Raw genomic sequence first — 14581 nt, forward strand, 5'->3', positions numbered from 1 at the left:
ACATCTGAGACCCCACAACACCTCTCCCGGGTGGTCTCGAACCACCAACCTTTCGGTTAACAGCTGAACGCGCTAACCATTGCGCCACGGAAGCCCAAAAATTAAATATTCGTCAGGTTTTGTGTAAAAACTCTTACTTTTTTTCGTTACATCTGAGACCCCACAACACCTCTTTAGGGTGGGCTCGAACGACCAATCTTTCGGTTAACAGCTGACCGCGCTAACCATTGCGCCACGGAAGCCCAAAAATTAAATGGTCGTCAGGTATTGTGGAAAAACTCTTACTTTTTTCGTTACATCTGACACCTCACAACCCCTCCTTCGGGTGGTCTCGAACCACCAACCTTTCGCTTAACAGCTGAACGCGCTAACCATTGCGCCACGGAAGCCCAAAAATTAAATGGTCGTCAGGTATTGTGGAAAAACTCTTATTTTTTTCGTTACATCTGAGACCTCACAACACCGCTCTCGGGTGGGCTCGAACCACCAACCTTGTGAATAACAGCTGAGCGCGCTAACCATTGCCCCACGGAAGCCCAAAAATTAAATGGTCGTCAGGTATTGTGGAAAAACTTTGCCTTTGTACGTTACATTTGAGATCCCACAACACCGCTCCCGGGTGGGCTCGAACCACCAACCTATTGGTTAACAGCCGAACGCGCTAAACATTGAGCTACGAAAGCTCAGAAATTGAATGGTTGTCACGTATTGTGGAAAATTTTGACTTTTTACGCTACATCTGAGGCCCCACAACACCTCTATTGGGTGGGCTCGAACCACCAACCTTTCGGTTAACAGCCGAACGTGCTAACCATTGCGCCACGGAAGCCCAAAAATTCAATGGTCGGCAGGTAATGTGGAAAAACTTTGGCTTTTTACGTCACATCTGAGACCTCACAACACTGCTCCCGGATGGGCTCGAACCACCAACCTTTCGATTAAAAGCCGAACGCGCTAACCATTGCGCCACGGAAGCCCAAAAATTAAATGGTCGTCAGGTATTGTGGAAAAACTCTTACTTTTTTCGTTACATCTGAGACCTCATAACCCCTCTCCCGGGTGGTTTCGAACCACCAACCTTTCGCTTAACAGCTGAACGCGCAAACCATTGCGCCACGGAAGCCCAAAAATTAAATGGTCGTCAGGTATTGTGGAAAAACTCTTACTTTTTTCGTTACAACTGAGACCTCACAACACCGCTCTCGGGTGGGCTCGAACCACCAACCTTGTGAATAACAGCTGAGCGCGCTAACCATTGCCCCACGGAAGCCCAAAAATTAAATGGTCGTCAGGTATTGTGGAAAAACTTTGCCTTTGTACGTTACATTTGAGATCCCACAACACCGCTCCCGGGTGGGCTCGAACCACCAACCTATTGGTTAACAGCCGAACGCGCTAAACATTGAGCCACGAAAGCTCAGAAATTAAACGGTTGTCACGTATTGTGGAAAAGTTTTGACTTTATACGCTACATCTGAGACCCCACAACACTTCTCTTGTTAGGGCTCGAACCACCAACCTTTCGGTTAACAGCCGAACGTGCTAACCATTGCGCCACGGAAGCCCAAAAATTAAATGGTCGTCACGTATTGTGGAAAAACTTTGGATTTATATGTTACATTTGAGATCCCACAACACCGCTCCCGAGTGGGCTCGAACCACCAACCTATTGGTTAACAGGCGAACGCGCTAAACATTGAGCTACGAAAGCTCAGAAATTGAATGGTTGTCACGTATTGTGGAAAATTTTGACTTTTTACGCTACATCTGAGGCCCCACAACACCTCTATTGGGTGGGCTCGAACCACCAACCTTTCGGTTAACAGCCGAACGTGCTAACCATTGCGCCACGGAAGCCCAAAAATTAAATGGTCGGCAGGTAATGTGGAAAAACTTTGGCTTTTTACGTCACATCTGAGACCTCACAACACTGCTCCCGGATGGGCTCGAACCACCAACCTTTCGATTAAAAGCCGAACGCGCTAACCATTGCGCCACGGAAGCCCAAAAATTAAATGGTCGTCAGGTATTGTGGAAAAACTTTCGCTTTTTACGTTACATTTGAGACCCCACAACACCGCTTTTGGGTGGTCTCGAACCACCAACCTATTGGTTAACAGCCGAACGCGCAAACCATTGAGCCACGGAAGCTCAGAAATTAAATGGTTGTCACGTATTGTGGAAAAGTTTTGACTTTTTACGCTACATCTGAGACCCCACAACACCGCTCCCGGATGGGCTCGAACCACCAACCTTTCGATTAACAACCGAAAGCGCTAACCATTGCGCCACGGAAGCCCAAAAATTAAATGGTCGTCCGGTATTGTGGAAAAACTTTGGCTTTATACGTTACATTAGAAATCCCACAACACCGCTCCCGGGTGGGCTCGAACCACCAACCTATTGGTTAACAGGCGAAAGCGCTAAACATTGAGCCACGAAAGCTCAGAAAATAAATGGTTGTCACGTATTGTGGAAAAGTTTTGACTTTTTACGCTACATCTGAGAGCCCACAACACCTCTCTTGGGTGGGCTCGAACCACCAACCTTTCGGTTAACAGCCGAACGTGCTAACCATTGCGCCACGGAAGCCCAAAAATTAAATGGTCGGCAGGTAATGTGGAAAAACTTTGGCTTTTTACGTCACATCTGAGACCTCACAACACCGCTCCCGGATGGGCTCGAACCACCAACCTTTCGATTAACAGCCGAACGCGCTAACCATTGCGCCACGGAAGCCCAAAAATTGAATGGTCGTCAGGTATTGTGGAAAAACTTTCGCTTTTTACGTTACATTTGAGACCCCACAACACCGCTTCCGGGTGGTCTCGAACCACCAACCTATTGGTTAACAGCCGAACGCGCAAACCATTGAGCCACGGAAGCTCAGAAATTAAATGGTTGTCACGTATTGTGGAAAATTTTTGACTTTTTACGCTACATCTGAGACCCCACAACACCTCTCCCGGGTGGTCTCGAACCACCAACCTTTCGGTTAACAGCTGAACGCGCTAACCATTGCGCCACGGAAGCCCAAAAATTAAATATTCGTCAGGTTTTGTGTAAAAACTCTTACTTTTTTTCGTTACATCTGAGACCTCACAACACCGCTCCCGGGTGGGCTCGAACCACCAACCTTTCGATTAACAACCGAAAGCGCTAACCATTGCGCCACGGAAGCCCAAAAATTAAATGGTCGTCCGGTATTGTGGAAAAACTTTGGCTTTATACGTCACATTAGAAATCCCACAACACCGCTCCCGGGTGGGCTCGAACCACCAACCTATTGGTTAACAGGCGAAAGCGCTAAACATTGAGCCACGAAAGCTCAGAAAATAAATGGTTGTCACGTATTGTGGAAACGTTTTGACTTTTTACGCTACATCTGAGACCCCACAACACCTCTCTTGGGTGGGCTCGAACCACCAACCTTTCGGTTAACAGCCGAACGTGCTAACCATTGCGCCACGGAAGCCCAAAAATTAAATGGTCGGCAGGTAATGTGGAAAAACTTTGGCTTTTTACGTCACATCTGAGACCTCACAACACCGCTCCCGGATGGGCTCGAACCACCAACCTTTCGATTAACAGCCGAACGCGCTAACCATTGCGCCACGGAAGCCCAAAAATTGAATGGTCGTCAGGTATTGTGGAAAAACTTTCGCTTTTTACGTTACATTTGAGACCCCACAACACCGCTTCCGGGTGGTCTCGAACCACCAACCTATTGGTTAACAGCCGAACGCGCAAACCATTGAGCCACGGAAGCTCAGAAATTAAATGGTTGTCACGTATTGTGGAAAAGTTTTGACTTTTTACGCTACATCTGAGACCCCACAACACCTCTCCCGGGTGGTCTCGAACCACCAACCTTTCGGTTAACAGCTGAACGCGCTAACCATTGCGCCACGGAAGCCCAAAAATTAAATATTCGTCAGGTTTTGTGTAAAAACTCTTACTTTTTTTCGTTACATCTGAGACCTCACAACACCGCTCCCGAGTGGGCTCGAACCACCAACCTATTGTTTAACAGCCGAACGCGCTAACCATTGAGCCACGAAAGCTCAGAAATTAAATGGTCGTCAGGTATTGTGGAAAAACTCTTACTTTTTTCGTTACATCTGAGACCTCACAACACTGCTCTCGGGTGGGCTCGAACCACCAACCTTTTGAATAACAACTGAGCGCGCTAACTATTGCGCCACGGAAGCCCAAAAATTAAATGATCGTCAGGTATTGTGGTAACTTTGGCTTTGTACGTTACATTTGAGATCCCACAACACCGCTCCCGGGTGGGCTCGAACCACCAACCTATTGGTTAACAGCCGAACGCGCTAAACATTGAGTCACGAAAGCTCAGAAATTAAAAGGTTGTCATGTATTGTGGAAAAGTTTTGACTTTTTACGCTACATCTGAGACCCCACAACACCTCTCCCGGGTGGTCTCGAACCACCAACCTTTCGGTTAACAGCTGAACGCGCTAACCATTGCGCCACGGAAGCCCAAAAATTAAATGTTCGTCAGGTTTTGTGTAAAAACTCTTACTTTTTTTCGTTACATCTGAGGCCTCTCAACACCGCTCCCGGGTGGGTTCGAACCACCAACCTATTGGTTAACAGCCGAACGCGCTAACCATTGAGCCACGAAAGCTCAGAAATTAAATGGTTGTCACGTTTTGTGGAAAAGGTTTGACTTTTCACGCTACATCTGAGACCCCACAACACCTCTCTAGGGTGGGCTCGAACGACCAATCTTTCGGTTAACAGCTGAACGCGCTAACCATTGCGCCATGGAAGCCCAATAATTAAATGTTCGTCAGAATTTGTGAAAAAACTCTTACTTTTTTCGTTACATCTGAGACCTCACAACACCGCTCTCGGGTGGGCTCGAACCACCAACCTTGTGAATAACAGCTGAGCGCGCTAACCATTGCCCCACGAAAGCCCAAAAAACCGCTTCCGGGTGGTCTCGAACCACCAACCTATTGGTTAACAGCCGAACGCGCAAACCATTGAGCCACGGAAGCTCTGAAATTAAATGGTTGTCACGTATTGTGGAAAAGTTTTGACTTTTTACGCTACATCTGAGACCCCACAACACCTCTCTTGGGTGGGCTCGAACCACCAACCTTTCGGTTAACAGCCGAACGCGCTAACCATTGCTCCACGGAAGCCCAAAAATAAAATGGTCGTCAGGTATTGTGGAAAAACTTTGGCTTTATACGTTACATTTGAGATCCCACAACACCGCTCCCGGGTGGGCTCGAACCACCAACCTATTGGTTAACAGCCGAACGCGCTAAACATTGAGCCACGAAAGCCCAGAAATTAAATGGTTGTCACGTTTTCTGGAAAAGTTTTGACTTTGAGACCCCACAAAACCTCTCCCGGTCGGGCTCGAACCACCAACCTATTGGTTAACAGCCGAACGCGCTAACCATTGAGCCACGGAAGCTCAGAAATTAAATGGTTGTCAGGTATTGTGAAAAATTTATGACTTTTCACGCCACATCTGAGACCCCACAACACCTCTCTAGGGTGGGCTCGAACGACCAATCTTTCGGTTAACAGCTGATTGCGCTAACCATTGCGCCACGGAAGCCCAAAAATTAAATATTCGTCAGGTTTTGTGTAAAAACTCTTACTTTTTTTCGTTACATCTGAGACCTCACAACACCGCTCCCGGGTGGGCTCGAACCACCAACCTATTGTTTAACAGCCGAACGCGCTAACCATTGAGCCACGAAAGCTCAGAAATTAAATGGTCGTCAGGTATTGTGGAAAAACTCTTACTTTTTTCGTTACATCTGAGACCTCACAACACTGCTCTCGGGTGGGCTCGAACCACCAACCTTTTGAATAACAACTGAGCGCGCTAACTATTGCGCCACGGAAGCCCAAAAATTAAATGATCGTCAGGTATTGTGGTAACTTTGGCTTTGTACGTTACATTTGAGATCCCACAACACCGCTCCCGGGTGGGCTCGAACCACCAACCTATTGGTTAACAGCCGAACGCGCTAAACATTGAGTCACGAAAGCTCAGAAATTAAAAGGTTGTCATGTATTGTGGAAAAGTTTTGACTTTTTACGCTACATCTGAGACCCCACAACACCTCTCCCGGGTGGTCTCGAACCACCAACCTTTCGGTTAACAGCTGAACGCGCTAACCATTGCGCCACGGAAGCCCAAAAATTAAATGTTCGTCAGGTTTTGTGTAAAAACTCTTACTTTTTTTCGTTACATCTGAGGCCTCTCAACACCGCTCCCGGGTGGGTTCGAACCACCAACCTATTGGTTAACAGCCGAACGCGCTAACCATTGAGCCACGAAAGCTCAGAAATTAAATGGTTGTCAGGTATTGTGAAAAAGTTATGACTTTTCACGCTATATCTGAGACCCCACAACACCTCTCTAGGGTGGGCTCGAACGACCAATCTTTCGGTTAACAGCTGAACGCGCTAACCATTGCGCCACGGAAGCCCAATAATTAAATGTTCGTCAGAATTTGTGGAAAAACTCTTACTTTTTTCGTTACATCTGAGACCTCACAACACCGCTCACGGGTGGGCCCGAACCACCAACCTATTGGTTAACATCCGAACGCGCTAAACATTGAGCCACGAAAGCTCAGAAATTAAATGGTTGTCACGTTTTGTGGAAAAGTTTTGACTTTTCACGCTACATCTGAGACCCCACAACACCTCTCTAGGGTGGGCTCGAACGACCAATCTTTCGGTTAACAGCTGAACGCGCTAACCATTGCGCCATGGAAGCCCAATAATTAAATGTTCGTCAGAATTTGTGAAAAAACTCTTACTTTTTTCGTTACATCTGAGACCTCACAACACCGCTCTCGGGTGGGCTCGAACCACCAACCTTGTGAATAACAGCTGAGCGCGCTAACCATTGCCCCACGAAAGCCCAAAAAACCGCTTCCGGGTGGTCTCGAACCACCAACCTATTGGTTAACAGCCGAACGCGCAAACCATTGAGCCACGGAAGCTCTGAAATTAAATGGTTGTCACGTATTGTGGAAAAGTTTTGACTTTTTACGCTACATCTGAGACCCCACAACACCTCTCTTGGGTGGGCTCGAACCACCAACCTTTCGGTTAACAGCCGAACGCGCTAACCATTGCTCCACGGAAGCCCAAAAATAAAATGGTCGTCAGGTATTGTGGAAAAACTTTGGCTTTATACGTTACATTTGAGATCCCACAACACCGCTCCCGGGTGGGCTCGAACCACCAACCTATTGATTAACAGCCGAACGCGCTAAACATTGAGCCACGAAAGCCCAGAAATTAAATGGTTGTCACGTTTTCTGGAAAAGTTTTGACTTTTAACGCTACATATGAGACCCCACAAAACCTCTCCCGGTCGGGCTCGAACCACCAACCTATTGGTTAACAGCCGAACGCGCTAACCATTGAGCCACGAAAGCCCAGAAATTAAATGGTTGTCACGTTTTCTGGAAAAGTTTTGACTTTTTACGCTACATCTGAGATCCCACAACCCCTCTCCCGGGTGGGCTCGAACGACCAATCTTTCGGTTAACAGCTGATTGCGCTAACCATTGCGCCACGGAAGCCCAAAAATTAAATGGTCGTCAGGTATTGTGGAAAAACTTTGGCTTTGTACGTTACATTTGAGATCCCACAACACCGCTCCCGGGTGGGCTCGAACCACCAACCTTTATAAAACAATATCAAAAAGAAGATATGTTTACTTTTTTCATATCTGGAGGAATTTAAAAGAGGAAACAAAAAGCAAAAAGCCAAAGGCACGCAGTGTTCCCAAGTACTGACTGCGCTCGACGCTGCTTAACTTCGGTGATCGGACGAGAACCGTTTTTTTCAGCGTGATATGGCCGTTGCCGAGAGTGCTATTTAATAATTCGAATTTAAATTAAGTGAGACAAATTAACCTTCATCTTTTTAAAACAATAACAAAAAGAAAATTATGTTTGGTTTTTTCATATCTGGTGGAATTTAAAAGAGGAAACAAAAAGGAAAAAGCCAACGGCACGCAGTGTTCCCAAGTACTGACCGCGCTCGACGCTGCTTAACTTCGGTGATCGGACGAGAACCGGTGTTTTCAGCGTGATATGGCCGTTGCCGAGAGTGCTAGTTAATAATTCGAATTTAAATTAAGTGAGACAATTTAACCTTCATCTTTTCAAACAATAACAAAAAGAAAATAAGTTTGCTTTTTTCATATCTATTGGAATTTAAAAGTGAAAAAAAAGTGAAAAAGCCTACGGCACGTAGTGTTCTTAAGTGGTCTCCCTCCCAAGTACTGACTGCGCTCGACGCTGCTTAAGTTCGGTGATCGGACGAGAACCGGTGTATTCAGCATGATATGGCCGTTGCCGAGAGTGCTAATTAATAATTTGAATTCAATTAAACTTCATCTTTATAAAAATATAAAAAAAAGAAGATATAATTGCTTTTTTCATATCTGGTGGAATTTAAAAGAGGAAACAAAAAGGAAAAAGCCAACGGCACGCTGTGTTCCCAAGTACTGACTGCGCTCGACGCTGCTTAACTTCGGTGAACGGACGAGAGCCGGTGTTTTCAGCGTGATATGGCCGTTGCCGAGAGTACTAGTTAATAATTCGAATTTAATTAACCTTCATATTTATAAAACAATAACAAAAAGAAGATATGTTTGGTTTTTTCATATCTATTGGAATTTAAAAGAGGAAAAAAAGTGAAAAACCAACGGAACGCAGTGTTCCCAAGTGGTCTCCCTCCCAAGTACTGACTGCGCTCGACGCTTCTTAACTTCGGTGATCGGACGAGAACCGGTGTTTTCAGCGTGTTATGGCCGTTGCCAAGACTGCTATTTAATAATTTGAATTTATTTAACCTTCGTCTTTATAAAACAATAACAAAAAGAAGATATGTTTGCTTTTTTCATATCTATTGGAATTTAAAAGTGGAAAAAAAAGTGAAAAAGCCAACGGCACGCAGTGTTCCAAAAGTGGTCTCGCTCCCAAGTACTGACTGCGCTCGACGTTGCTTAACTTCGGTGATCGGACGAGAACCGGTGTTTTCAGCGTGATATGGCCGTTGCCTAGAGTGATAGATAATAATTCGAATTTAAATTAAGTGAGACAATTTGACCTTCATCTTTTTAAAACAATAACAAAAAGGTGAAGGTCAATTTGTCTCACTTAATTTAAATTTGAATTATTATCTAGCACTCTCAGCAGCGGCCATATCACGCTGAAAACACCGGTACTCGTCCGATCACCGAAGTTAAGCACCGTCGAGCGCAGTCAGTACTTGAGAACACAGCGTGCCGTTGGCTTTTTCCTTTTTGTTTCCTCTTTTAAATTCCACCAGATATGAAAAAAGCAAACATATCTTCTTTTTGTTATTGTTTTATAAAGATGAAGGTTAATTGAATTCAAATTATTAACTAGCACTCTCGGCAACGGCCATATCATGCTGAATACACTGGTTCTCGTCCGATCACCGAAGTTAAGCAGCGTCGAGCGCAGTCAGTACTTGGGAGGGAGACCACTTAGGAACACTGCGTGCCGTTGGCTTTTTCACTTTTTTTTCCTTTTTTAAATTCCAATAGATATGAAAAAAGCAAACTTATTTTCTTTTTGTTATAGTTGAAATAAATTACCTATAAAATACTCATTAAAAGTGATTTCATTTCGATTGATCAATAAATAAAAATGAACCTCGATTTTTAATAACATTTTCAAAATCGACGTTTCTCGGCCAGAGAAAAACATTTTGAGAATTTTTTCACTATTTTAAAATATACACATTGAAACCATTTTTTTGCACTTTTTGCTTTAATTCAAGCAAATATAACGATATTCATCCAAAAAACTGCTAAAATTCAATTTCCAATAAGAAATCGTTGTCACGGATTTTGTATCTTGAAGAAAAAAAACATGCGATTTTTTCGGTACACTTTTGAATGCATTTTTTTCTGGAGAAACTTTTGACCGAATTCAGCTTTATTACCTATAAAATACTCATTAAAAGTGATTTCATCTCGATTGATCAATAAATAAAATTGAACCTTGATTTTTAATTACATTTTCAAAATCGACGTTTCTCGGCCAGAGAAGCACATTTTGAGAATTTTTTCACTATTTTGAAATATAACCATTGAAACCATTATTTTTGTACTTTTTGCTTTAATTCAAGCAAATATAACGATATTCATCCAAAAAACCTTTAAAATTCAATTTCCAATAAGAAATCGTTGTCACGGATTTTGTATCTTGAAGAAAAAAACATGCGATTTTTTCGGTACACTTTTTAATGCATTTTTTTCAGGACAAATGTTTGACCGAATTGAAATAAATTACCTATAAAATACTCATTAAAAGTGATTTCATTTCGATTGATTAATAAATAAAAATGAACCTCGATTTTTAATAACATTTTCAAAATCGACGTTTCTCGGCCAGAGAAAAACATTTTGAGAATTTTTTCACTATTTTAAAATATAACCCTTGAAACCATTATTTTTGTACTTTTTGCTTTAATTCAAGCAAATATAACGATATTCATCCAAAAAACTGCTAAAATTCAATTTCCAATAAGAAATCGTTGTCACGGATTTTGTATCTTGAAGAAAAAAAACATGCGATTTTTTCGGTACACTTTTTAATGAATCTTTTTCTGGACAAATTTTTGACCGAATTCAGCTTATTTACCTATAAAATACTCATTAAAAGTAATTTCATATCGATTGATCAATAAATAAAAATGTACCTCGAGTTTTAATAACATTTTCAAAATCGACGTTTCTCGGCCAGAGAAGCACATTTTGAGAATTTTTTCACTATACTAAAATATAACCACTGAAACCATTATTTTTGTACTTTTTGCTTTAATTCAAGCAAATATAACGATATTCATACAAAAAAACTGTTAAAATTCAATTTCCAATAAGAAATCGTTGTCACGGATTTTGTATCTTGAAGAAAAAAAACATGCGATTTTTTCGGTACACTTTTGAATGCATTTTTTTCTGGAGAAACTTTTGACCGAATTCAGCTTTATTACCTATAAAATACTCATTAAAAGTGATTTCATCTCGATTGATCAATAAATAAAATTGAACCTTGATTTTTAATTACATTTTCAAAATCGACGTTTCTCGGCCAGAGAAGCACATTTTGAGAATTTTTTCACTATTTTGAAATATAACCATTGAAACCATTATTTTTGTACTTTTTGCTTTAATTCAAGCAAATATAACGATATTCATCCAAAAAACTGCTAAAATTCAATTTCCAATAAGAAATCGTTGTCACGGATTTTGTATCTTGAAGAAAAAAAACATGCGATTTTTTCGGTACACTTTTGAATGCATTTTTTTCTGGACAAACTTTTGACCGAATTCAGCTTTATTACCTATAAAATACTCATTAAAAGTGATTTCATCTCGATTGATCAATAAATAAAATTGAACCTTTATTTTAATTACATTTTCAAAATCGACGTTTCTCGGCCAGAGAAGCACATTTTGAGAATTTTTTCACTATTTTAAAATATAACCATTGAAACCATTATTTTTGTACTTTTTGCTTTAATTCAAGCAAATATAACGATATTCATCCAAAAAACTGTTAAAATTCAATTTCCAATAAGAAATCGTTGTCACGGATTTTGTATCTTGAAGAAAAAAAACATGCGATTTTTTCGGTACACTTTTTAATGAATTTTTTTCTGGACAAATTTTTGACCGAATTCAGCTTATTTACCTATAAAATACTCATCAAAAGTGATTTCATATCGATTGATCAATAAATAAAAATGTACCTCGAGTTTTAATAACATTTTCAAAATCGACGTTTCTCGGCCAGAGAAGCACATTTTGAGAATTTTTTCACTATTTTAAAATATAACCACTGAGACCATTATTTTTGTACTTTTTGCTTTAAATCAAGCAAATATAACGATATTCATACAAAAAACTGTTAAAATTCAATTTCCAATAAGAAATCGTTGTCACGGATTTTGTATCTTGAAGAAAAAAAACATGCGATTTTTTCGGTACACTTTTGATTGCATTTTTTTCTGGATAAACTTTTGACCGAATTCAGCTTTATTACCTATAAAATACTCATTAAAAGTGATTTCATCTCCATTGATCAATAAATAGAATTGAACCTTGATTTTTAATTACATTTTCAAAATCGACGTTTCTCGGCCAGAGAAGCACATTTTGAGAATTTTTTCACTATTTTAAAATATAACCATTGAAACCATTATTTTTGTACTTTTTGCTTTAATTCAAGCAAATATAACGATATTCATCCAAAAAACTGTTAAAATTCAATTTCCAATAAGAAATCGTTGTCACGGATTTTGTATCTTGAAGAAAAAAAACATGCGATTTTTTCGGTACACTTTTTAATGAATTTTTTTCTGGACAAATTTTTGAGCGAATTCAGCTTATTTACCTATAAAATACTCATTAAAAGTGATTTCATATCGATTGATCAATAGATAAAAATGTACCTTTATTTTTAATAACATTTTTCAAAATCGACGTTTCTCGGCCAGAGAAGCACATTTACATTTTAAAATATAACCATTGAAATTAATAATTTGAATTCAATTAAACTTCATCTTTATAAAACAATAACAAAAAGAAGATATGTTTGCTTTTTTCATATCTGGTGGATTTTAAAAGAGGAAACAAAAAGGAAAAAGCCAACGGCACGCAGTGTTCCCAAGTACTGACTGCGCTCGACGCTGCTTAACTTCGGTGATCGGACGAGAACCGGTGTTTTCAGCGTGATATGGCCGTTGCCGAGCGTGCTAGATAATAATTCGAATTTAAATTAAGTGAGACAAATTGACCTTCATCTTTTTAAAACAATAACAAAAAGAAAATATTTTTGCTTTTTTCATACCTATTGGAATTAAAAAGAGGAAAAAAAAATTAAAAAGCCAACGGCACGCAGTGTTAATAAAGTGGTCTCCCTCCCAAGTACTGACTGCGCTCGACGCTGCTTAACTTCGGTGATCGGACGAGAACCGTTCTTTTCAGCGTGATATGGCCGTTACCGAAAGTGCTATTTAATAATTTGAATTTAATTAACTTTCATCTTTATAAAACAATATCAAAAAGAAGATATGTTTGGTTTTTTCATATCTGGTGGAATTTAAAAGAGGATATAAATTGAAAAAGCCAACGTCACGCAGTGTTTCCAAGTACTGACTGCGCTCGACGCTGCTTAACTTCGGTGATCGGACGAGAACCGTTGTTTTCAGCGTGATATGGCCGTCACCGAAAGTGCTATTTAATAATTTGAATTTAAATTAAGTGAGACAAATTAACCTTCATCTTTTTAAAACAGTAATAAAAAGAAAATAAGTTTGCTTTTTTCATATCTATTGGAATTTAAAAGAGGAAAAAAAAGTGAAAAAGCCAACGGCACGCAGTGTTCCTAAGTGGTCTCCCTCCCAAGTATTGACTGCGCTCGACGCTTCTTTATTTCGGTGATCGGACGAGAACCGGTGTTTTCAGCGTGTTATGGCCGTTGCCAAGAGTGCTAGATAATAATTCGAATTTAAATTAAGTGAGACAATTTGACCTTCATCTTTTTAAAACAATAACAAAAAGAAAATATGTTTGCTTTTTTCATATCTATTGGAATTTAAAAGAGGAAAAAAAAATTAAAAAAGCCAACGGCACGCAGTGTTCCTAAATAGTCTCCCTCCCAAGTACTGACTGCGCTCGACGCTGCTTAACTTCGGTGATAGGACTAGAACCGGTGTTTTCAGCGTGATATGGCCGTTGCCGAGAGTGCTAGTTAATAATTCGAATTTAAATTAATTGAGACAAATTAACCTTCATCTTTTTAAAACTATAACAAAAAGAAAATAAGTTTGCTTTTTTCATATCTATTGGAATTTAAAAAAGGAAAAAAAAGTGCAAAAGCCAACGGCACGCAGTGTTCCTAAGTGGTCTCCCTCCCAAGTACTGACTGCGCTCGACGCTGCTTAACTTCGGTGATCGGACGAGAACCAGTGTATTCAGCATGATATGGCCGTTGCCGAGAGTGCTAGTTAATAATTTGAATTCAATTAACCTTCATCTTTATAAAACAATAACAAAAAGAAGATATGTTTGCTTTTTTCATATCTGGTGGAATTTAAAAGAGGAAACAAAAAGGAAAAAGCCAACGGCACGCTGTGTTCTCAAGTACTGACTGCGCTCGACGGTGCTTAACTTCGGTGATCGGACGAGTACCGGTGTTTTCAGCGTGATATGGCCGCTGCTGAGAGTGCTAGATAATAATTCAAATTTAAATTAAGTGAGACAAATTGACCTTCACCTTTTTGTTATAGTTTTAAAAAGATGAAGGTCAAATTGTCTCACTTAATTTAAATTCGAATTATTATCTATCACTCTAGGCAACGGCCATATCACGCTGAAAACACCGGTTCTCGTCCGATCACCGAAGTTAAGCAACGTCGAGCGCAGTCAGTACTTGGGAGCGAGACCACTTTTGGAACACTGCGTGCCGTTGGCTTTTTCACTTTTTTTTCCACTTTTAAATTCCAATAGATATGAAAAAAG

The 14581-nt window shown here is 40.6% G+C and overlaps 2 non-coding genes and 11 pseudogenes across 2 annotated transcripts; 2 read left to right on the forward strand and 11 right to left on the reverse strand.

The window, feature by feature from the left end:
• Positions 1-903: 903 nt before the first annotated feature.
• Positions 904-976, reverse strand: TRNAK-UUU (transfer RNA lysine (anticodon UUU)). The gene has a single exon. It is a non-coding gene; the product is annotated as a tRNA-Lys (tRNA).
• Positions 977-1931: 955 nt separating this feature from the next.
• On the reverse strand, positions 1932-2004 carry TRNAK-UUU (transfer RNA lysine (anticodon UUU)). Its single transcript has one exon. It is a non-coding gene; the product is annotated as a tRNA-Lys (tRNA).
• Positions 2005-8020: 6016 nt separating this feature from the next.
• Positions 8021-8123, reverse strand: LOC149583510 (5S ribosomal RNA; annotated as a pseudogene).
• Positions 8124-8258: 135 nt separating this feature from the next.
• LOC149583511 (5S ribosomal RNA) lies at positions 8259-8377 on the reverse strand (annotated as a pseudogene).
• A 345-nt stretch (positions 8378-8722) lies between these two features.
• LOC149583512 (5S ribosomal RNA) lies at positions 8723-8841 on the reverse strand (annotated as a pseudogene).
• Positions 8842-8963: 122 nt separating this feature from the next.
• Positions 8964-9083, reverse strand: LOC149583513 (5S ribosomal RNA; annotated as a pseudogene).
• A 358-nt stretch (positions 9084-9441) lies between these two features.
• On the forward strand, positions 9442-9560 carry LOC149583514 (5S ribosomal RNA; annotated as a pseudogene).
• A 3143-nt stretch (positions 9561-12703) lies between these two features.
• LOC149583515 (5S ribosomal RNA) lies at positions 12704-12806 on the reverse strand (annotated as a pseudogene).
• A 137-nt stretch (positions 12807-12943) lies between these two features.
• LOC149583516 (5S ribosomal RNA) lies at positions 12944-13063 on the reverse strand (annotated as a pseudogene).
• A 361-nt stretch (positions 13064-13424) lies between these two features.
• LOC149583517 (5S ribosomal RNA) lies at positions 13425-13543 on the reverse strand (annotated as a pseudogene).
• A 138-nt stretch (positions 13544-13681) lies between these two features.
• Positions 13682-13800, reverse strand: LOC149583518 (5S ribosomal RNA; annotated as a pseudogene).
• A 137-nt stretch (positions 13801-13937) lies between these two features.
• Positions 13938-14056, reverse strand: LOC149583519 (5S ribosomal RNA; annotated as a pseudogene).
• Positions 14057-14414: 358 nt separating this feature from the next.
• On the forward strand, positions 14415-14534 carry LOC149583520 (5S ribosomal RNA; annotated as a pseudogene).
• Positions 14535-14581: the final 47 nt, after the last annotated feature.

Source organism: Phalangium opilio, unplaced genomic scaffold, assembly GCF_054372755.1.
Source record: "Phalangium opilio isolate 3A_F unplaced genomic scaffold, DU_Popi_V2 ptg001421l_1, whole genome shotgun sequence".
In the NCBI taxonomy this organism is placed as follows: domain Eukaryota; kingdom Metazoa; phylum Arthropoda; class Arachnida; order Opiliones; family Phalangiidae; genus Phalangium; species Phalangium opilio.